This window comes from Copadichromis virginalis, linkage group LG19 (genome assembly GCF_057382275.1).
Source record: "Copadichromis virginalis isolate Kocher_CV1m ecotype Utaka linkage group LG19, C_Virginalis_male_GT1.1, whole genome shotgun sequence".
In the NCBI taxonomy this organism is placed as follows: domain Eukaryota; kingdom Metazoa; phylum Chordata; class Actinopteri; order Cichliformes; family Cichlidae; genus Copadichromis; species Copadichromis virginalis.
In genome coordinates, this window is record NC_140636.1 from 20,498,065 (window position 1) to 20,523,421 (window position 25,357).

The 25,357-nt window shown below is 39.0% G+C and overlaps 1 protein-coding gene across 1 annotated transcript in view; it reads right to left on the bottom strand.

Moving 5' to 3' along the window:
- Positions 1–23,322, bottom strand: part of LOC146685975 (leucine-rich repeat and fibronectin type-III domain-containing protein 2) — a 138,920-nt gene extending 115,598 nt beyond the window's left edge. Inside the window, exon 1 of the mRNA XM_085441276.1 lies at positions 22,556–23,322. The gene's annotated coding sequence lies outside the window, so the exon portion shown is untranslated. The remainder of the gene's footprint in view (positions 1–22,555) is intronic.
- Between the last annotated feature and the right edge of the window lie 2,035 nt (positions 23,323–25,357).

Below are 25,357 nucleotides of genomic sequence, written 5' to 3' on the forward strand. Positions count from 1 at the left end.
CAAAAGTAACAAAGCATCCCTAAATAGTTTCAGTGTAATACGTAACAGTGATAAAGGTTAATGAGTAGCAAAACTGTACAATGGAAATAGACACTGAGCAATGAGTAGATGTCCCTGAAATTAAGACGCATTGCCAACCCTTGCTTTCTCTAAGAATGTCCCATAAAACGCTATGCTTTTGTCACTGATTTTATTTATATCAACGGCTTTAATCACAACTAAATTATGCTATTTGCTATTTTGTGTTGTGGAAACTTATTCACTAATGTACCATTTCGCACTGTATTGTTAACTGTTGAGTTGTTAAGTGATGTATCTAAAGTTAGTTCCAAAATTAGGCTTTTATTCTACAAATAAAGTAATAGTACAAATTGAGGATAAAAAACAAGCAAAAAAAAATGTCAAAGGTAAGCCTCAATAATAAGGTTAGGTTAGAGCTGGAAAACACCCTTACTTTATGCAACTCAAGATACACAGAATATTTAAAAATTAATTATTTTAAAAAAATGTCTTTGAGTGTGGTGGATTTAAGCTCTGCTAATAGATCTAAATGGATCATACCAATTTGTTTGTCTGTTATCTCAAACATTTTTATTACCTCAACACCCTGATGCAATATCCTATTTCACTTGAATGTTTGTCTGAACTTCTAAATTTAACTTGTGAATTTTAGCATGCGATATAATATTTCACTCCTCTTTTCAATATAGTTTTCATTTATTTCTGACTGTTACTTTTCTAATTTAATTAGCCCCATTCAATTCAGGTGCATAGGCAATAGTCATCTTAAAGTGCTTTGTATTGCAAGATGAAGACCATAGAGAGAGGTAACCACAACCATCAGACAGTTTATTATGATCAAGGATTTGGCGACAGTGGGGAGAAAGAACTCATTTTTAACAGGAAAAGACCCATGGCTCTTTTAAATTAGGTTAATGGCTAACTGAAGAGTTAAGTTAACTTGAAACTGAAGTTCAGTAAAAAAAATTGCACTAAACTTGGCTTGCAAGGAATGATCTTGCAAGCCATGTTAAAATAAATTCTGTATACTCACCTGCCAATGTTAGCAGGTTTAACCTGCATTTGCCTTCAGAACTACCTTAATTCTATGTGGCACATATTCAACCAGGCACTTGAAACATTTCTTATCGATTACATGTCCATGTTGACATGATATTGGCTGCACATCCATGACTGAATCTCCCATTCCCCCACATTCCAAATGTGCTCTATTGGATTGGGATCTGGTGACTCTGAAGACTTTTTGAACTCATGTACTGTTCAAGAAATCAGTTTGAGATAATTTTTTGTCATTGTGTGCTATCATGCTTGAAGCAGTCTCAGATGCTTGAAACAAAAAAAGGCACCTGAACTTCTTTTCGTCTGTGAAGACATTTGTCCTCTCATTGAAGAGGCCTCTTCAGTACTAAAACAATTGACAGAGTCATGGGTACTATTATTGAACAGAAGTCCTGTTGTTATAGAACTGAAGAAGGCTGTAGCATTTAAATGATGCTCAGTTGGTACTAGGGGGCCCAAAAGTGTTCCCAGAAAATATCACACACCATTACACCACAAGCAGTCTCTCCCTCTGACTCAAGACAGGATGGATCCATTCTGACTCTGCTATCTCAGTGTTGCAGCAAAAATCTAGACTCATCAGAACAGGGAACATTTTTCCAATCTTGCATTGTCCAATTTTCATGTGCCTTTGCAAATTGCAGTATCAGTTTCCTATCCTTAGCTATCAGAAGTGTCAATAATGTGGTCTTGTGTTGCTGTAGCCCATGACCATCGTGGTTGAACATGTTGTGTATTTATCACATATGCTTTTCTGAATAACTATTAGCTCGAAGAAGTCTGGTCACTATCCTCTGATCCCCAACTTCAACAAGGATAATTTCATATGTCAGTTGTTAATGGCCCATCAGTATGTGGGAGCTATGCTGAAAATCCATGCAGGCAGTAGTGGTACAGATGTGGACCCTATGTTAATGCAAGCCATGTACAAAACATTATACCACATATACCAAACATCATGCAACAAAGGCAACTAGTTAAGAACATACAATTCCAATGGGTTGATTCGTTTTCTGAGATAAAGCTTCCAGAAGAAAAAAACAGCAATAGCAAAGCTGAGGTGTTTCCAGTAAACATAGATTTTAGCTCGAAGAAGTCTGGTCACTATCCTCTGATCCCCAACTTCAACAAGGATAATTTCATATGTCAGTTGTTAATGGCCCATCAGCATGTGGGAGCTATGCTGAAAATCCATGCAGGCAAGGGTGGGACTTTTTGATGAGCACACCATGTGCCCAATCACAAGCAAAGACAGACTGGGCTCATACCATTATGAGAAAGAAGGAAGGGTGGGGAGAAGTTCCAAAACAGCAAGTGTAGTGGTACAGATGTGGGCCCTATGTTAATGCAAGCCTGTTGGGAAAACATAAAATAAGCAGTATCTGGTACATTGCAATAATACTGGAGACTGCAACACTGAGTGTAGAATTTATAAAATTAGGAGTTGGATAAAGTGATACCTGTTTTAATTTTCAGCAATGTTGTATTGCAGAGGACAAAAGGTTTCAAAACTGTGCAGGCCTTAAACCTCATGTGTGTTCTCCCTAGTGGTAGAAAATCCATAAAAATAAGGCTTTTTTTGAAAACACTGAATAAAATAAAAATGCTCCCTGAAAAAGACAAAAGTTACTTTTCAGTATTGAATATCACAAAAAATAAACTATGTACAAAGTGTCTTTGAATGGCACAGATGCAGAAATGTCTGCATGTAGCACAGAGCCTCAGGCTCAGTGTCTGAGTGTTTAAACGAGTCTCAAAGGCCTAAATGTGCACTTGAAGCCATTTATATTCTTGATTGGTTGATCGGCTGCTCACCACAAACAAGCATAAATCTTGGACTTTTAACTGGATTTTCATAAGTTTTACAGTTTGTCCTAATGATAAAAAACCTCCCTTATGGCCATTCATACGACACAAAGTAATTAAGCAATAACCAATTAACCTGAACCCCAATGCCCCCTGTACCAGGCTCAATAGGGAGAAGATCTGGTTTAACGGTATGTACCACCAGATCTGTTATATAAATATAGACATGTGTGGTATTCCACAGATATGTCAAAATGTCAGCTAAAAGCCAATGAAACCATTTCAGCAACCACCAAACAGTTAAAATGAAGCAAACTATTAAAGAGCAGGTAAACATATAGTGCAAAAAGTTGTAAATACAAAGCACGTATCCCTCTGTTCACATGGTGGCACATACACGGACATTCTGCCAAATTACAAAACGCTTAGCTATGTCCCTGTCATGAGATTTTGCAGTGAAGTATTCCCAGCTGGCATTGCCACTATTGTTCTAACTGTGCAACTATCAAAACCTTGCAAAACTCAGTTTGCTAGTAAAAGAGCTTAATCAATCAAAGCTCACACTGATTGCAGCTGAAATTTGTCTCCTAGTTTTTGGAGTTTTTTGTTTTTCCTCTCATCCTTGATTGAGATTGGATGCACTTTGTCATTGGACACTTTGCAGTTAATCAGCCTGCACTGAGCTGCGCTGGTCAAAAGGATCTTGGATCTTCTCTTTTTACAGACATCCACGGTTGCGTGAAGACATTCTGAATTTTGATGTGTGCGTCTGAGATTTGCACAGACAACCATAGAGAGAGGAAGCAATCGAAGTCAGGCAGGCACCCAAGTCAGTCAAGTCTTGTTATCCATGGGGAAAAAAAATCAATGTTTTCCCTTCTTAGTGGGCTTGCTGCTCTGCACAGCTTTCACACACAACAGCAGAGTCTGAATATGTGGGGCCATGCTGACTGACATTTAAGGAGTCAGCTTAGCAAAGCTGTGTTTAAGTATTAATTAGAAGGGATGCCGTTTACTTTGAATGGAAACAATTAGCTGTTTTTGAGCACAGAATGAGTTGGGTCATAATTTCATGCCATTATATAAAACACTCTTACCTGATTATATTGGACCTACTCACTTGGGTTTTTGGTGTGCGGTAGTTTCCAATCTACAATTAAATTAAGACGTTAATGATATCACCATGTAACCATATGCACCTATCAGCTTGATTGTTTTCTGCACTGAAGCATATCAGCTACACCTGTGTTTCTCAATCTGTTTGATCATCAGAACCAATATTAAGCTGTTCTTTGTCTTTACTACTTAGCATCAATTTCAATAAATTGACACCGAGTATAAATTGGAGTTTTTGGATAGTCATACGATTGTTTTTAAAACTTTGAACAAATCATTTTATTACTGTCCCTATAGCAGCACTTGTCTTAATAGGAGGGCCCATTTTGTTGTTTTAAGTGTAAACATCATACTGATTTTATTCTTATGCCATGTACAAAACATTATACCACATATACCAAACACCATGCAACAAAGGCAACTAGTTAAGAACATACAATTCCAATGGGTTGATTCGTTTTCTGAGATAAAGCTTCCAGAAGAAAAAAACAGCAATAGCAAAGCTGAGGTGTTTCCAGTAAACATAGATTTTTCTGTACTCAGAAGTGGAGCTGGAGGGAAAAAGAAGGATTGATTTTCTGCTTTTTGTGTCTTTAGTCTCTTTTAGCAGTGCTTTTTATGCAGAGGTGAGCTCGAGAAATATACAGATCATGTATGATGTTAAAACTACTTAAAAGTAAGGTGAAATACATTTTGCAACATGTCGTTTAAAGACATCAGGTCAAGACAAACATAACTTACACAATATCAGTATTTATTATGTTATGTTTATATCACGGTAATTTTATATCCTTATATGTGGAAATATATGTAGAAAGGTTTCTATTCTCTGCCATTAAATAAACAACTGCATACAATGACATGTTTGGTTTTCATGTAAGATGGGTTAGATAAATAAGCTTCATCTCCATATAGAAAACAATCTGCCACTGAATGATTTCAAGAAACATCCATCCATCCATCCATCCGCTTCAGCTTATCCTTTTCAGGGTTGCGGGGGGTGCTGGAGCCTATCCCAGACAGGTCGCCAGTCTGTCGCAAGGCTAACACAGAGACAGACAACCATTCGTGCTCACATTCACTCGTGCATTCACACCTATGGGCAATTTTGGATCAATCAATATCTCAAGAAACACTTCAGAGTAAAATAAAATCCATGAATGTGACAATATAGGACTATACAATCCTTTTTAGCTTTTGAATAAAGTTTTTACTATTCTTTTACTAATTTTCCTTTTATCTTTCTGTATTCCCACACACTGCATCCAACCAGTAAGATATACTTTTAGCCCACAGACTATATATTCTTAGATCCCCTTATGTTTCATACCGTATCTGTGGTTTACATTGAATCACTCCATATGAGAGTTTGATAAACTATGAATGCAAAAGGAAAGTCATGTTATTTAACATTATTTACAACCATGTATATCAAAGACTTTTTTGTACACCTAAACATAAGAAACAACAGTGGAAACAAAATTAATGATGTTCTGTTTTGCTGCTCAAGTTTCAAAGTCCTGCACAAACATGCATAAAATGAGCAAGAACACAAAGAAATGCCTGGAAAGCTTGACTGGTGATGATAGGAAAACCTCCAAACATGGAGTGCTAAGTAGGATGTAGGCTACTGTATGTCAGGGATGGGCAACTCCAGGCCTTGAGGGTCAGTGTCCTGAAGGTTTTAGACATTACCCTGCATCAGCACACCTGAATCAAATGATTAGCTCATTACCAGGCCTCTGGAGAACTTCAGGACATGTTGAGGAGGTCATTTAGCCATTTAAATCAGCTGTGTTGGATCAAGGACACATCTAAAACCTGCAGGACACTGACCCTCGAGGCCTGGAGTTGCCCACTCCTGCCTGTATGTTGAGGTAGGTGTTTACCTAATGAGACACAGGTGGGGCATAAAAGGGCAGGGAACCAAGGCAGGAAGTAGGACTACGGGGTGATTGTGGCTCAAGAGTTGGGAGTTTGTCTTGTAATTGGAAGGTTGCCGGTTTGAGCCCCGGCTCGGACAGTCTCGGTCATTGTGTCCTTGGGCAAGACACTTCACCTGTTGCCTACTGGTGGTGGTCAGAGGGCCCGGTGGCGCCAGTGTCCGGCAGCCTCGCCTCTGTCAGTGCGCCCCAGGGTGGCTGTGGCTACAATGTAGCTTGCCATTGCCAGTGTGTGAATGTGTGTGTGAATGGGTGGATGACTGATTGTGTAAAGCGCTTTGGGGTCCTTAGGAACTAGAAAAGCGCTATACAAATACAGGCCTTTTGCCATTTAACACAAGGGTAAACAGGAAATGAAAACCAAATCATGTGTACTCTTCAATTTATCAAGTGCAGTTTTTTTAACATAAAAAAAAACTGAAGTAAATAACATTGTGTGGGATATCAAATAACTGACTCTGTTCTCTCAACTTTAGCAGCGCAAAGTAATGTTAGCGTCACCAGCTAAGTCAACAGAGTGGTGCTATGAGACAGCTGCAGTGCTTAAGGTAGAATTTCAAACAGTATAATTCAATTCAATTTTATGTATATGCTGCCAAATCGCAATAGCTGCCGCCAGGGGTTATATATTGTAAGGTAAAGACCCCACAATAATAATCAGTATAATGAGGGGATTACTTGTGAAAAAAACAAAAACAAGCAGGTGTGGTTGGGGATGGAACCAGAGTGATCCTTTATACTCGTAATCCTGTTACAGTATTTATTAGTGCTGTTAATGTAATGTTTAGCTTAAACATATTGCACTAGCATTTAGAATATTGTATTTTACTTTTGATGAAATTAGCATGTCCAATTTTCTTTCTCCTGTTTCCCTTTACAGACACTTGCTTCTTTTAAACACATCTCGAAATCTCCAGACAGCGAAGGAAGTGACCCTTTTTATTTACTTAGAATAACAGCAGACTTTCACAGTTTGGTTAACACGTTTGCCTAATAGACACAAGATCCCTAGTTCAAGATCAGGAGGAGTCACCCTGGGAAGGGTTTGTCAGGAAGGGCATGGGGTGTAAAAAAACCCTTCTTTGTCAAAAGTGTATGCCAACCACACTGCAAGCTATTGCTAGCTACACACTATAAATTTGAAAAACAATGTTTGATTAAGAACTACCTTCAAGTAAGCCTGAATATTTCTACACACATAAAATATAACAACTCTTTATGTATTCATGGAGTGGAGTGATTGATTTAAGTTGGTATTTTATGTCTGAATAATAGGAATGTCTTTTTGTGATTTTAATGCATACTGATTCACTGAGTTTTATGACCTTGGTTTGTACCTACTAATATAAGCTGTGCAAAGAGAATCTGCCTCATGCAAACATCACAAGATTCACACAAGCTACACATGAAAGTGTGTAGCTCATTTTTTGTGCTTTTATTCATATATACAAGAAAAAGTGATTCAAGCTTTGACTAGTATTCTTGAAAAAGATTATTTGCTAGGCACCTGCCAAATGCCAGTCTTAAAGCATCTCCTTTCCATTTCTACTGTCACCAGTTAAATTCCATTAACATAAGTAATTGAACTCATTTTACCCCTGTGAAAACCCATTTGACTTCTAATCATAATCTGATTCCTAATTTTAGGCAGCAGGAGATCAGTGTCTTCTCTTTGTTTCACTAGCACTGCTGGACTTGTTCACCTGAGTGTATGAACATCTTTTTTCTGCATAGGGCCATTATCAGAGCTATAACAAAAGAACATGACGGGCCTGTTTCTCCTATCTTTAAATCATCACCAATATGTTATGTTTACACAACCACTTCACACTAATATACTTGGTGAAGTCTTTTGATGGTGTACCGTGCTCCAAGTTATGTAAAGCATTAAGACTGAAATGGTAATGCAATTTCAAAAGCAGTGGGGTTGTATTTCTTCATTTAAGGTATAATGTGTTTCTTGGTCCTTCAAGAAATAAATATTGCCTCAATACAGCTCATATAGCAGATTTTCCCCCAACAAACACTTTCTGCTAGTGAATAAACATAATGAAACAGTTGCAGCCCAATCTAAAAGGTCATTCTAACCATTCATAAATGCCAATGGCATTAAGCACGTTAAAGGGTATCAGAGCAGCCGCTGGGGGAGAGTAAGCGAAAGAAGGGGAGCTTTGACATAGCTGAACATCAGCCTTGTCTTAAGTCAAACTACCACAGTTATCAATTCAGGCCTGGGTACAAAGATGCAGTGTGTTTCTGAGGCCATGTCTGGGCAGAGCTGGCCCTATGTAGTGTTTATTAGTCAGTAACAGCTCTCTTTGCAATCTTGTCAGAGCCCAGAGGCAGGATGAAGCAGCAGAGGCCAGCTAAGGCTGTCAGCGCCACCGAAATCAAAGTACCTCCACAGTTTTATCACAGCACAATCTCCTGCCATGACACCGTCACCAATGTTGCTGTCTGAGTTTGCACGCCACTTTGAGCAAGATCTGGTCTTTTAGTTGGAAAACACGAGGAAACATTTCTCTACTACTGGAAATATGATTCAGGTACTACTGGACAGTAAGCACTTTTTTCTAGTATATATATATATATACACTAGTGTGTGTGTGTGTGTGTGTGTGTGTGTGTGTGTGTGTGTGTGTGTGTGTGTGTGTGTGTGTGTGTGTGTGTATATATATATATATATATAAACAAATCGTCTCTGTGTGAACTAAAATAATATTAAAAATAATATAGTATAATAATATAATACTAAAAATGAAATACTTTCCCTAGAAAACATCTATAAACTGGTCCGAAAAAGACTGAAAGGATAAGAGCAACGTTGACCTGATAATGGTGACATGGAGATATATTTTTAAATTATCTAGAGAAATTGAAAAAGATCCACTGGGCTGTTTGTTCATAATACATAAATATCCAAATTCACATTTTTAATAAAGACGGAAAGGGAAACTAGAGTTTTTGCTCGCTGGCATTTCTCACACTTCACAAAGCTATTCCAGAAATGTCACAAAACAGATTTTATGAGTAAAGTCATTGCAGCTTCTTAGATTTAGTCAGAGCTACTTAAAAAAGTACAGCTGTGTCTTCTTCACATGTTCTTTAGTTTCTTCTTTCTCAAGAAAACCTACATTTTAATGTCACATGTATTTGAAAATCAAATTTTAAAAAAGCTGTTGATTTGACTGGAGAGGAACCTTCAGTGATGATGCATGAGGCTTCTTCATCCTCAATAGAGGATGAAAAACCGATTAGACAGACTGGGATTGGTGCTTGCCTAAGATCAGCAGGTGCCTTGTTTGCAAGAAGCAGTCGACACCCCAGGACTGCCCCACATGCAGTGCATTGCAGAAAAGAGCATGCAGGCGAAAAATTGTTCCTCTAAAATGAGCTGCATGATGGATGGATTAAGTGACACTTTTTTTGTTCTGCCAGTATGGAAAATCTCAGTTTGTGAGCTATTGTTGCAGAGGACTAGCAATTTACTCAAGCAGAAGAATGAAGCAGCAGTTTTGGGGATAATTTGCCTTTTAGTGAAACTGAATCATGCGAATAAAGTAAAGCTCAGCTCAGGGTCAGCAGGACATTGTTCACTGATTATCTCCTGGTATGTTCATCAAGTTATTTCAGAGAGAACACTGTACAGTGCTTAAGGCTATTTTTTTTAAAAAGAATCTCTGCAAAAGGATCATGTTGAGTGTGGAGAGCTGTATAATGAACGCCTCTACCTATAAAATCCTCATATTAAGAAAAAATGTAAAAAGAAAGTCTTTCACAGAAGTCAAAGAGAAAATGAGCATTTTCTTGCTCGCTTCTCATATTTCCTCCATTAGGTCTCAGGTGTATGTAACCACTGAATCACTGCACCCTCTGTTCAGATGGTCTAACAGAATGACCAGTCTGTGCTTTCGTATGAGTCAGAAGAATCTCAAGCCTTCCTGTTGTTTCAGTACAGCTTTTAACACCCTCAGGCTCAGCAAGGAATACAAGCAGTCCTTCATTTCAACCCAACATATTTTCCCAAATGATGGTTTCACGGCGTGTTGGCTCAAAACTAAAAGTTAAAAAATGAAAACAAATCTAGAAGAATGAGGGTAAACAGAATTGAGCTTAACAGACTTTTATGGCCCGCTCTTCATGTTTTTTTGCTTGAGGCCAGCAGCTCAAAGCTGTATTAACCACTACTTCCAATGCATTGAGAAACCTGTTGTCAGATACTATACAACTAAAACTCTTTGACGTCCTACTTCAGAAAACAGCAAATAGGTTCGGTTGGAGCTAAAACTGGGAAAGTCTGACCCATTTCACACAGTCTCAGGTCCAGTCAGTGTGTAAATGAATATGTTTTAAGAGAACATTTTCCTTCCTCTCCTTGTGAATAAAACAAGGTATAAAACTTTAATGTAGAGATGTAACCTTTTTTCAAAAAGGTCAGCACTTGCATTGGGATAATAAAAAGAAAATCTAACACGCTATAGTAGAGATTAATGAATGAACTCACTGGACCACTTTTTGCCATATCCATACTAAAGTGATATAACTAATATGTATGAAAGACTTTTGTATCTATGTTGATGTATCCATTAAGTGTTGCCTTCAATCGACTGTGTTGGACCATTATAACACTCATGGCACTCATTGGGTGTCATGAGTGTTAATAATGATTTGAGCACAAAATTTAGAACATTCAACTGATTAATTTTGAACTTCTCAAACAAATCAAACACTTAATTTAATGGAACTACCAGCTATGTAGGTAATGTTGGAATAATGTGACCGGGGGTAAGTGCATGCACAGCATTGTTCTGAAGGGTAAGTGCATCTTTAAGATAGCATGTAAGTCTATCCATTCAAGATAAGGCTGACACAATTGTCTACACCAGAGAGACTAAAACACATTAAAAGACTAATGTAGGAATCTATTAGGTCAATTGGACTTTTGGGCAGAAAAGACTCCTTTGTAATTTTTAAACTGTCCATTATGAGTCTTACACTTCTACAGATATTGTTATAACCAGTTTTCTCCTATGAAGTACACGATCTAAAGGAGAAGCTGATGCATTACCAGTTGTTCATCTAGCAGCCATAAACATAACTGTTATGAGGTAGGTTTAATCCAACTTTTTAGTGTTATTCATCATTTATTGTTTTAATGAATGTGTCCTCGGTGCAGGATTAAAATAAAATCCCATGGTCACTTGTCAGTTTACTCTACCTGAGCAGTGACCTTTAGGAAGAGCTATAAAACACTCTGCAAGAGTCACTGACGTGAACATTACACCCAGGAGTTCAGTCAGCATATACGGACTTCTTGTGGCCACAACATGTCAGTAGATTAAATGCCAGTAAGACCTTAAGGCCACTCTTAAACTACTGCATTAAAACAGACTAATCACTGTTAAATATTCATCGGGTAACTATTTGTTCAAATAATTATTTTACCTTCTCCATCAGTTCGTCTGTGTGTGTGAGAGTAAGGGGTTCTTCCTGTCTTTTTGTATATCTATTCAGCACCCACTTCATACCAGGAACAAATTGAGGCTTTGCTGAGCCTGTTGACATCTAAAGGATAGCCTGCTGTGGGATTATACAGGCTCATCGCCTGAGGCTGTGTGGCTTTCCTCTGTGTTTGCTTCACCGGTAAAAGGCAGAGACATAATTCTAAGATATTGTTTGTTTCTTTTTTTCTTTTTATGGCACTGATCTTCTTTTGGTAGCAAAAACTTCAACGTCTCAATTACAATTCACAGCCACTACTTTAAACTGTGTATCCTGACTGATATGGCCCATAACCACAAGTTTATCAGGCTGGGACACAGTTGGCATTCGCTATCACACATTCAGCTCCTTCAGCTCCAGCAGTGAATTATGTTTTTGCTCTGATTTTATTTTTTACACTGTCAGTGAAACATGCTGTTTGTGTTGAAATTTGCAGAAGCACAAAATGATCACCCGAGGCCCAAGGCGTTACATTCTTTAGCACTCACCTAATTTTCCTATTTTTGGCGGTTTCCTCTTCATCCCAGGATATGCTTGCCAGCGGCTTATTATAACTAATTACGGCACAATTACACCACTTCATGTAATCATGTGGAACACAAGCCATGCAGTGCAACACATCTTAGTTACAGTTAAAGGGAAGAATGCAAGCTAAATGACTCCATTCATATTATAGAAACAATATCAGCTAGACTTGGTTAAACCAATGTTTGTTAGCACATCTATATATTATCATTGCTTAGAAACAGGACTAAATAAGAAAACAAGGGGCCAAATAAGGGACTTTGTTGTAACACCACTGCCTTGTCTCAACATCTCCTTAGGCAGCAGGACACTGGGTTATGGCAATATTGGGATGGGCTGTCTCCTAAGTTATCATTTATCTCACCCTAAAATTATCCTTTTCCTAACCCAGTCACTGAAAGTGAAAGTAAAAGCAGGAAAACCTAAAAGATTTAGTGAAAGAGAGAAAAGAAAGCATAAACAAGTGCAGGGCACAAAGGTCCAAAATGGGAAACAAACCAGGATCTGGTGGCTGATAAATCTGCAGATTTTTACAGACCTGATACTTCTTGGTGGTTAAATGTTCCAGCCCCAAAAGATACCTTGTTTGTAACGCTGACGCAAAGGGGACATTTAATGAAATTGTATTATGTGAGGCAAGGTGGACATGAAAACTCCGAAGCCAGATAGCTAACAAATGTCTGTAAAAGAAAAGAATAAAAATGTAGTAATGGCAAAGTATAAATCTTACCCTAAACCTAATTCAGATGCTGCGGTGAGACCTTAACAGTGAGATGCATATAAGAAAAAAAACCCAAAAAACAAAACAATGAATGGAAGCAGAGTTAAATAGAACAGCTGTGTGAATATTACATCTGAGAGCATGGGGCATGTAACATAGCCCCTTTATCTCGGAGGCTAATCTTCTGCATTGTAGCCTGCTTTTAGAACTGCATTTAGAATGCATTATTTTTCATGTCAGTAAACACACTGAGTTTGAGGACTTTGAAGAAGAGATTACATAATGGTTGACTGCTGGGGTGACTGAAAAAGACAACTCTGTACTAAGCACAAATGTAACCAGCCTGAAATTATTTTACTAAACGATTTGAATATGGATAATTTGTTTGCAACCCCATCTATATTACACTCTATCAAGATAAGTCCTGTCAAAGAAAACGGGGGGAAGTGTGCGTCAAACTCAATTTCCAGTGACAATCAATAAAATCAAACCACTCAGATGTGTGCTGTTGTAACACAGAGAGATTTATAAGGGGAAAAATATTTTACTGTCTGAAGCTTCACAATTCCTCTCAACTGAATGCCTAATAAACAAGCAAAGGAAAGGTTGGTGTTCAAAAGCAGCGCAGAGGGAACACTGTGTGCATACTGTAGGCTCATGCTGACTATGAGACGTAAACTCACTGCTGTGAGACAAGGACGGTGCTTTGCAAAGAACCCATCAAGAGAGCAATCATCGGGGAGGACCCGAAAGGAGCACGGCGAGATTAAAAGACCTGCTATCAATTTATCAAAGACGCCGCTGAGACGGAACTTCAACTTTAAGGCAGAATTGGGACATTTTCCACCTAATGACTGCAATTTATAACAGAGCATGGACAACTCTGAAACTAAAATCTTGAGAGCCAATTATAATAAACACTTAAAGTTGCATCCTTGTGAAGCGTACTTGTTGATGACGCTACCGACTGCACAAAATATGCTAATAACTCCTGAGAATTCCACTCAAACGAACACAAATGTATACCGCAGAGCTCAAGAATATGGTGTGGCACATGTCAAATGGGATTTAAGGTGCAGTAGAAAAGGAATGAAAAGATGTCAAGAAAACATGAAAAGAATAATGCTCCTTGTGTAACTTGGCTAACAACTTTGTTATAGAAAAACAACAAATTTCTTGTCTTCTTCTTTCATTTACCACCTTGACAAACTCTGCAGCAGAGTAAAGATAGTTGCCTATGTGCAGTAGCATCTGACCTTTTTGGAGCCAGTCTGGGCGACTCTGGCTGTCTTACTGTGAATAATAAGTGGGCCTGCTCTCTCTTTGACCACAGACCTTCATCCAGACAGTGATTTCACACGTTTGCCAATGCCAATGACTCATTACTTCTGTCTTTTGTGTGTGTGAGTGTGTGTGTGTGTTTTTCGCACTCACTATTTCTTTATTTTGCTCAGGGGCTTAGGAAGATAAGCTGTTCCAGCCCCTCTCTAAATTACAGCTCCTTCACTGTAGCGACATCCCCAGCAGAGCCTGAATGTTATCACTCCACAGCGGCACGAGGAGCTCTCCATTTTAGATCTCTGGAGCTAAACAGTTTTTGTTGCTAACCTTGGGGCCCACTGCACATGAGCAAGTAAGAGGAGCAATCCTGATGGAGCTGCTGTCATGCTTTTGGTGATAACTTCAGCAGTGTCTGTGTTTTCTTGCAGTGCAGCAGGAAAAAAGTCAAGGAATTTGTAGGTGTAAATTTAACAAGCAGCATTCAAATAACACAAACACAGTTTTGTCAGCCTGTTTATACATTAATGATATATAGTGAGTTCGCTAAATAATGTATTGCTCACTCACAGGTTATGCTAACATTAATATTTACCGATAGATGGAGCATCTGAGCCAACAGCTCATGTGAGGTGGCACTAAGATCAGCTTTTATCTTGACCTTGTTCATCTAAACTACAGCTATGCTAAATTAAGTTGACCCTGGTGTAGGGGTATTTTTTATAGAAAACAAGTTGGGAAAAGGAGGGACATTTGTGACAATGCCACCAGCACAACCACAACTCTTACCATCAAGAAGCAAAATGTGTCTTGTATCAGGGATAATCACTTCTAATCGTCATGTTGGCAGACATGTTTGCCACCTTTCCCCTCTGAGGCTGTGATCCACAGAGTCTGTGAGCTGTAATTTACTGTAACAGGCAAGGGTACATTACACTTCGAGGTTGTTGATAGAAATCCATCTTACAGTCAGCTCTAGAGTGTGACTTGAAGGCACAGAGAGTAACAATATAAAGTCTTTAGAGCAACACTCGGCTTTCTTTTCCATTTTCCTTTCAGTTTTACGAACATCAAATATTCAGACATACTGTATTTGTAAAGAAAACAAAATAGCATATATCCCATAAAGCATATTTTTATCCTGTATGAGACACTGGAACCCACATGACTGCCTTTTACTTTCAGTCTATCAGCTCTACTGAACGTTGTGTGAGCAGCAAAAGGCTTAACTCACAGGCTTTTAAAATGTAAAAGTTAGTTGAAATCCTGTAGCTTGAGTGGGCTAGAACTGCTGACTGTGATGAATGAACCCACCATTAAATGATGGGCGCCACTGTATTCAAAAGTGCAGCAGTAACAACAACAGGGAATTCGTGTGGGAGGGGAGAAAAGGGTCACAGTGAAACTAAAATGCCAACTCTCAGTCTTTACAGTCCTACTGGGTCTGGAATCGAAACAAAGAGAAGAATGGGAAACATAAAAGAGCAGGGAGGGAGTGAGGTTATAAGATGAATTTACCTTTTGTAATCTGATGCAGTGTAATTTTTCCTAATGTATTTAAAGTGCTTAGTCGTGATAGCGAGAGTTTTAGTCATATCCCAGACGTGCTGTCATCCATACCAGTTCTATAATCATGTCACCAGAAAATACCCCACTTCCCACTGAATTGCTCTCGAGTTTCGCATCCGCAGTCTCTGCTATCTGTGTCCCTACGATCATATTGGTTAGTCAGCAGTGACATCTTAATGTTCCGACTTGTGTTTCACAAAGGAAGGGAGCCGTCGCCTGTGCAAGCTCCCTGAGGTTCTCTAAAAGCTCCACAATGGCTCTACCTTCCACAATATGTAGCTCACTTTGATATACTCTAGAGTCAAGAGCTTCCAGCTGTGACCAGCAAGAAGAAGCCACATCAGAGTAGTGTTGTGGCCAACCCCCAATCCAGCGCAGTAAGGTGATATAGCAGATGCAATAGAATGGCTCTTTGTGAAAAGTTAAGCTGCTACCTAAAGGTGATGAAAGGTGTATGGCAGGCATTTCATCTTCAGACATCTCATATGTAGTAAGTCGTTGTTCTCCTGCAAATATCCACTAAAAACTTGTGCTAAAAATACTTCTCTCAATGGGAACTTAGCACTATGTAGATGTTTTACAGAATACTTTTTGGAAAGAGCTCCGTCATTGAAATAATGCATTAACGATCTGTCAGACAGTTCACAATGAAAAACCATGCCCACACTGCTTTATTTCATTTTTAGGATTTAACTTGCTTTTCCATATATTAAAAAACCCCTGAAACATTTCCCTAAAATCACTAATCATTCCACCAGTCTTAATGTCCGACCCTATGCTCTAAGGATAAGAGACACTTGGAGACTTGTCATATTTTAAAATTCTCAACAAAAATGAGGAGGCCTTTTTACTGAATGTTAGTAACTCGGTAACCTCCAAACCTCCATCCTTCTTCATTAAGTGGCTTTACATGTATGTATGAGAACATACCGGATTCCAAGACCTCCAAAACCTCTGTGCTTTTACCCCCACAAAAACAAACAAAAAACTGCGGCTTATTCACCAGCAGTATTTTTTGATTGCTGCTTTTTGAAAATACCAGCACTTAGCATTAAGGTTGAGGAAAGATTGTGGCCTAGCAAGTAATATATGGTTAATTTATTAAATGTTAAGGTACTGTGATGGCTGCATGTACAGCTACACAGTGGTAATACCCACCATGTTAGTGTAGAGGCTTATACATTGCATTCACATTTGTCTTTAAATATAGGAATTAATTTACAGGACAATAAATGCCTGGTTTTGGCTTAGAATTAATTCACATATCCACATAACACTGCATTCTAAAATAAGTACGCACATTTTAGTTTACACTGTTATGTATAATTTAATCTTTGTTTTCTGAGTTACCTTAGTTGCAGCTGCTCCAGTCCCTTGATTGAGGACCCAAGAGGTGGAAAAGGGGCGGAGCGAGCCTTGATGGAAAGCTGCAAACTGGCTCATTCCATGACTCGGGACCATGGGGGGGGGGGAATTGGAGTTCATTATGTCATTAGTTAGGTTTTGTGTGTTTTACCCCTTTTTGTGGGCTTATCAGCCACTATTTAAGTTTCCCCTTTGTCTGGTTAAGTTAGGTCGGTTTGTTTGAGTTACCAGTATGGTTTGTTAACTTTGAGTAGAGGGCTGTTATTTTGACCTCTTTTATGGGCCCAAGATTTTGACTCTTTTTGCATGATTTAACCAATTATGTTTTTGGGTTAAATAAAAAAATCCTTTTTTGACTTTAACCTGTGCCTAAGTTTCCTTCGCTGCTCGGTCCATCACAAGTACTAAATCACTTGAGGAATAAAGTCACAGTGATTGCCTCAGTACATGAAGGACATAGTACATCCTGTTTTAGTACTTAAGCAGGAAGTAATGGTTTTGCTTTACAGAGAGTTTTCTTCTAGGCATTCAGGCCAGTTTAGATATAATGTAATGGTTTTGGAGAGAAGGACCCAAACACTGGACATTACAAACAAGTAAATCCAAAATCATCCAGGAAAACAAGGAAACAGCACTAGGAAGTGAGCCGTAAAGCTTGATTCCTGCAATTTATAAGACAATCTGGTAGGTGGAAAGTGGAAACAGGGGAGTGTGTATACTGTTGTGATTGGCTGACTAAAGACAAGTGGAAAAGCAAAAAAAAGGCAGGATGCACCATGGATAACAAAATAAACAGTGATCAGACAGTATTGATAGGAATCCAAAAACAGGACATAAAAAGCTTAATTGTCACAATTGGAACGTTTTTTAGATATTCTTCTTATAATTAGCAAATCGAGGATAATCTGTAAATTAAAGAAGGCAAAGTGTGGTTAACAGGTTCCTCAAGATAATTGAAACATCACCTCTGAGTGACCATAAGTCATATTCATAACTACTGTACTGTATATTGCTGTCAACATTAAGGTGTCTGTTGGGTTTATCTAGGCACAAACCCCGCTCGAACAAAAGTCCAAACTGCACGACAAAACAAGACAAGACAGAGCTCTTTGTTGCACTCTAAATAAAGAAAGCACATTTTGTCAGCACAGACACAGATAAAGGAAATGTTAGAAGGTTGAAAATAAATCATCTGACTGTCTGGCCTTTTCTTCATATTGATAGCCATATTAGGACACATAAAGGCAATGATTATATATCTATATATTTTAGCACAATATAAAAAATATCAATTCAACAGTGTCTTTACTTGGTCTTTTATTTAAATTGTGTGGTTCTCAAGGTGTGATGTAATGGACATAAAAGCAAAACTATATTCTACTGAGTTGGAAAAGGCCTCTGGGTTACTTCATTCAAGTTCTGCCGGTGGGAAGCTCCAGATGCCACACCTGAGACTTTGGAGGCAATTGGTAAAACAACAGCAGACTTTTTTTTTAATGTTGAGAGCTACTAATTGCAATTTCTTCTCAAAACACTGATGTGTCACGTGTACCAAACTGAATTTAATAGTAGTTCGATAAAGGAAGCGATGGAAATAATGGTTTCAAGCAAAAGTGGGAAACAAAGCTGTTGGATTTTTTCTTATTAATGGGTGGATATTTGTAGTTTGTGTCAAAAAACTGAAAAGAATAAGTGATGAAGGCATAGGACTCTACAGATGAAAACCAGAATAACTTTTACACATGACATTGGGCGTAATTCATGGTGTCCATTATACAAACAACAAATCACAGCTGAACAAGTGTAAAGAAACCTTAAAACCTTCAATGGATATCAGTTTTTCACACATATTCCATCTAATCTAGAGAAGTTAGATAACATTTAAAGACCATTGTGTTCTGAGGTGAGCAAGCAAGAAGACAAACACGCAACGCCAGGAAAAAAATAAAGAAAGGAATTGCTGGAGCTATATCTAGGGGCTCCACCCCAACAGCTGATGTCTCCAAACACTACATCAAGTGTCAGCTTCACTCTGCACATATGCCGCACTCCAGCAGCTGGGCTGTAGTCAACATGAATGCAAACAAAAGACCAACACAGTGACAACAGTAGTGATGATTAAATTCATTAGGGAAATGTCTCCCTGTAATGCATGGCAATTTGAGGTGAAGAAAGCACATGAAAATGCCCTGCAGCTGCACTCTCTTCCTGAGTGCTACTTTTCTGTACATTCATTATTTTAGCAGAGATCAAACGTATCTGACTGCCTTTACACTCCTCCCAGCTTCAAGCTTAGATCCTTTTCTTTATTTCCTCAGCATTCTGTGCATCCATACATCTTTCTGTTGGTGAAGGTGAGCGAAGAAGCCATGAGGGAGAGTTTTCTTCACATAGCAGATGAGATGCCACAGAGGGTTTAAGGCTAAATCCCAAGTTATTTTCCACTTAATTTTTGAACTGCTATTGCCCTCCATAAAAGCTATTCTACTTACGCTAACAGGAATTGATCCCCTCTCTATTATTTCCCTGTGCCTTGCTTAATAAAAAAGTCCTCTAGTTGTCATTCCTCCTACATCGCTCTCATAATTTCCTTCACAAAACAACAACTTTCTAACGTTCTCTGTGAGCCTTCTGTGCACGTTGAGCTTCTCCCCACGGTAAAGCTGCCCTACTTCTGAGTGCGTCCTAAGCATCCATCTGCCATACTCGTAAATTGTGTTTCCCTGCGATTGCAGGTTATCTCATTTGTCAAAGCAGGCCTATCAATTTCACCAAGCAGTCTCGACAGAAGGCATTAGCCCTCCAGCGTCATTCTGGCATCAAGCATTGACAGACAATAAATGCTAGTGATATCAACATATCAGATGAGCACTGCTGACAGTTCTGTTGGGACTGTTAGCAATGAGCAGCTAAAGACACAAAAGCAATTCATGCTTTTGTTGTTTTCTGGCTACAAAGGAATGCATATCAGTTAAAGGAATGTAAAAAAGCTTCAAATTGCTAAACTTAAAGCAATAATTGAAGGCAAACAGCTATGTGCCTTGTGCTGCATGTTAGCTGATAGCCAAGCATTAACAACACTGAAGGAATAATTTGAATTAAAGTTTTAAGATTAATGCCTTACAAATCCTGGATCCTACAGTTTCCAAAAAGGAATTCTAACACCTTTAGCAGAAACATTCCCATGTGTTTCAAACGCCGGGCCCTCTTCTGTAACACAGTTGCTCAACACTACACACTCACCACACCCAGTCTAAACCAAAAAAAGAACTAGTGACATCACAATTCCTGTAATGACGTCATTCTTCACGAGCCACATGAGAAAGTGTGTAACTGCTGAGGCTGAGTAGAGCCATTCACTCACAGATGCATTCAGGGTTAGAGCATCATATGAGTGTTTTCTGTTCCTTAAAGTGGGCGGGCCTTGGTTTAATTTGGATAATTTATTCCTGAATTAGAATCTACCACTGTTTAAATCAGAATCTATTCCTCTTTGTTTATTGTTACTGTCAGTGCAAACTGATTTAACCATGATTATTAATCCACACACATAAAGAATGTGAATTTCTGTTTTCAGTGTCATTGTACAGTAACTTTGACAAGGCATAGAGAAGGTTGTTTATTTGTTGTTGTTTTGTTTTTTCATTGTCATTTAGTATAAAGTACCAAATGACAATGAAAACACTATGACAACATAAATGAGGGCACTTGTTCAATGACCTCAATAGCAAACATAGCATTGAGACAGACATTTCTCTTGAGAGCCAGTGAATGATGGTGAGCAAGTCCAGGGGTATATCAGCCAAACAGACTCAGACTTCAAGTGAATAATATGCGCCTTCATAGGTTTTTGGTTTATAAAGAGTTATGACTTAGATATCAAATGAAATAATAGCTTCTGCCTATTATTTAGGATTTATTTCAAGTATGCACAGGGATTTCTTTTGATTTTCTTTCTTTCTTTTTTGTAAGAAAGGCTCTCTCTTCACCAGAGCAATCTTGATTTTTTATTTATTTATTTTTTAAATAATCCAATGATTACATTGTGAGATAGTGATTTTCATAACCATCCATTTTCAGAACAATTTGATGTCCAAACATCGCCTCTATGCCACCACCAATACTAAATAAACAATCATAATAGATAGCTTTTCCAAATTCTCTTTATCTAAACACAAGCACCTGGACAGTGTAATGACTGAAAAATGGTCATATTAGTCCTACATTAGCTATTCCTGCTCCATTCAGACACATTGCACATTTGGACAATGAGATGGACTGTAATAAATTAGGCCTACGTGGCTCTGGGAATAAACAGGGTGTGGCGCACCTGTCAATGAGTCATTTTGCATCAGAATATTGCTTGTTTTTGTTGTTGTTTTCTGAGTAAAGGCTGTTGGGTCTCTACAGTAGATGATTTCCTTTTGTTTTATTTTATTATTATTATTTTCTTTTTACAGAAACTTCCTCACTCTGTGTGCTGGAAAGAAATTCTCCATGGTGGGGACAGTCTGGGTTGGGGCGCAGCCATCGATGTCGATAAAATATCAGTACAAATCCCTCTGTGGAAAGGAAACGCTCCCTCTGGGCGCAGTTTGACTGCGCTGTCCGTGGTGCTGAAAAGACTTCAGCGGCCGCGGAACAGGTTCCACCTCCGGACACGGAGTTCGTACTCCGTCCCCGCAACTGCCAAGTAATCCACAAGAGGGTGGTGATTACAGTGGGTGGTGGCGTTGGAGCCTCATGGCGGCCATCCCTTAACCACACACACACACACACACACACACACTCCCGCATTTGCGTACCTGCCAAACCAATATTTTCGTTGGCGATAACCAGCACATATCGGACATGCGATTAAAACCTTTTATTCTCTCTCTCTCTTTCTAGCTCTCTCTCACTGTCTCTCTTTCTCTCTCTCTCTCTCACACACACACACACACACACACACACACACACACACACACACACACACACACGCAGCAGCAGCACCAGTCCATCCGTGTAACTTAAAGGGAGTTTAATAAACGTCTCAGCCTACTGTAATCACAGGGGGACGTTTTGGAAAGAGTAGGCTAATCTCTTCCTTCCCTCAATCCCCCCCCCCCCCCCCCCCCTCTCTTTCTCTCTCTTTCTTTTTCTCTCTCACTCACACACACACACACACACACACACACACATTTGCAGACCAGCAAAAGGGGCACGTTTATGCACACCAAGAATTAGCATGCATCGGACACAACTCCCCATCCTCTCAGCCTTATGTCCAAGCGCAGTGTTATTTTTCTACATAGGTACAATAAAGAAACGTAAAAATACATTAAAACACAGCGTAAAGCTCCGACGTTTCTCCGCCGATCAAGTTACTTTCTGAGAATACCTGTAATTGCCCAGAAGTGTGAGCCACTCTTCACTGAATTAACACAACGCCTGCCTTAATTCCGCAAATACAATCGAATGATGTATCACTTGGGTTTAAATCCATCATCGGTGTATTAGAATCACACTAAAAGATGATTTGTAACCAATAGACGCAGCACATATACATAAAAGACAATGCAATAAAACTGTTAAGTGCATCTTCAATCCCCGTGTAGTGTAAGACAGGCAGAACTCTTGCACGAATCGGACATTTAAGGTTTCGACTTACCTTTAAGGGCAGGAAAGTATCCATTATGTGCCGCCGCGAGCTTTAAACGGTACACTCTTTTTTTTCCTGCTTCGAGTCTAAAGCCGCTCCCTTCCCATTCATGCACTAATTCCAGAAGAGGAACTGCAAAAGCAACTGCCCGACCAGCCGCATATCGCTTCTTCTCTCGCTCCTGACAATTTTTCCCCCCACCAGCAGATGCTCTGGAAAAACCTGCGCTTTTGCCGGGAGCCAAGCTGCGACACAGAGCTTCACAGCATTTTTTGTAGTTTTTCCCTTTAAGTAAAAATAACTAGCTCGCTGCTGTGTGGGCTCGTCTGCATATTTCCATGTGAGAGTGCAGCTACATGGCATAGGCGTTTGTCTATTTTTTCCCCCCGCGGTGCAGTAATTACTAGTGTTCACGTCCTTGGAATCGGTTGCTTCTCTTTTGTTCCTAAACACTTATCCAAGCAGAAAGAATGTCTCCTTTTAAAACGAAGTAAAGGCCGTAAGTCCAGAAGAAAACTTTCTTGTTTGTTTTCAGTGATTCGGAAGTTATTAGTTAGTCCAAGAGTGAGCAGATGGCGAGACGCGAAATCTGCGCCAGAAAGACTGCAATGGAGCGGCGGATAACCCTAGATGGCACAAACACCATGAAGTATCACGGAGCCCAATGGACAGGCGGTGGATGGGGGAGAGGGGGGCAGAGACAGGCAGGTCACCCAGACGTGCAGTGCATGTATGCAAACACCCACTGTAGCGAGTTTGTAGCGATAATTGCGCGTAAATAGCCACTTTGGCACGGTCCACAGCAAGCACCGTTCTGTCTGCAGAGGATTAACGATCACGGATTAGCGTGTGCTTAGGGCTCACTGCAACAAAGTAGCCTATCAGGGCTGTGAGCGAGCCTGGTTCTGTAGCATGTTGCAATCTGTATGAGTATGTGGGCATTTTTCCTGTGCATTACCCTACCTGCAGAAGCTCTTAAATGCTTGCAGGTTGCATTCTCTTTGACCTTCAAAGACCAGCAGAACTCTTTAAACAATTAACAGATATTACACAAAAAGTGAAGAAGGGAATGAACTGGTAGATTTACTGTGGTCACAGAAAATACATGAATTAATATTTAGAATAATCAGTGTTTCCCCATTAACTGAACTGTGGAACTGTTCTCTCAGACCTTTTTATTCTTAAGTTTCTCGTGTTGCTTTTTCCTGATGTCCTTTTTGGTATGGCTTCATCTATCACTATGGCCATCTTCCTCTGCTTGTCTACCAATAGCATCTCTGGTTAGTTAACTCAGGCCAGAAAACATCATAGCAATCTTCTATTGTCCAATTTTTGTGAGACTGCATACATTTTAGCCTTGTGTCCCTGTTCTTATGTGACAGTGGCACCAATTGTGGTCTTCTACTGCTGCAGCCCATCTGTTTCAAGGTTCTATGTGTTCTGTGTTCAGGAAAGCTCTTCTGCTTTTTTTTAGCAGTAAATGCTTGTTTGAGTTACTGTTGCAGTCTTAGTCACCTAAAACACCTTTCTTCCTTATTCTGATGCTCTGTTTGAACTAATTCTATGTGTGCATATCCACCAAGTTGCTCCCACGTAATTGGATAATATGATATTTGTGTTAATGAACAGTTGAGTAAAGATCAAAACAATAAGCTCATTAGCTTTTAGGACTGTAAGGTGCGTAAGGTGTGCCTTCCCCGGGTGGTTCCTCTGGTTACAAAAGACTTAGATAAGAGACAGTCAGATTAATACGTGTGTCAGAATATTTTATTTTGGAATTATCAATTTTCCTTTTATTGTGAAAATACTGAAATGAAATACAGCAGTGAAGAGGTGACATATTGTTCATCATACTTCTGTTTTTTTCTCAATCTATTCATAGATAAAGAAATGCTCAGTATTTAATTCTATATGCATCTGACTCTGAAAACATCTGACCAGTTAGAACTTACATCAATTAACTATTTGAATTTAAAAAGGGTTATTTTTCATAATATCCATAAAAGTAATTAAGTATGAGAGTGATTAAACAACATAAAATATGTTTTGAGCTGTTAAAGAGCCACAGGACTCCAATCACAACGTTAGGATTAAAGGGATTTATTATTTCAGCACCTAAACTATATTCTGATGCCTAATGTGGAAAATGATTTTGGTCCTGCACATGGGGAAAATTGCTGCATTGGAGCTTAGTGACAGGAGCATTTGTTTTTTATTCCAGGTGTAGTATTGCACACTTTTAAATCAGTTGTTCTTCATAAGCCTCAAAATAGCTCACAGCCAAATCACAAATAATGAAAAGTGAAAGTGTGCAAGTGCATATTTCTTTGCATATATTCACTACATCAATAGGACATTTTTTTCACGTTAACTCAGTTCAATTCAATTCAGTGTTATTTATATAGTTCCAAATAACAAAATCATTCACTTCAAGGTGCTTTATATTCTAAGGCAAAGACTCTACAATAATACAGAGAAACCTCAACAATCAAACCCCTATGAGCAAGCATTTTGGTGACAGTGGGAAGTAAAAGCCCCCAGCAGCCTAAGTCTATTGCAACATAACTAAGGGTGGACTCAGGGTCACCTGATCTAACCGTGACTATAAGCTTTGTCAAAAAGGAAAGTCCTAAGTCTAAGCTTAAAAGTAGAGAGAATTTCTGTCTCCCAAATCCAAGCTGGGAGATGATTCCACAGAAGAAGGGCATGAAAGCTGAACGCACTGCCTCCCATAGTACTTTTAAATATCTTAGGAATCACAAATATGCCGACAGTCTGAGAGCAAAGTGCTCTATTGAGATGATATGGTAC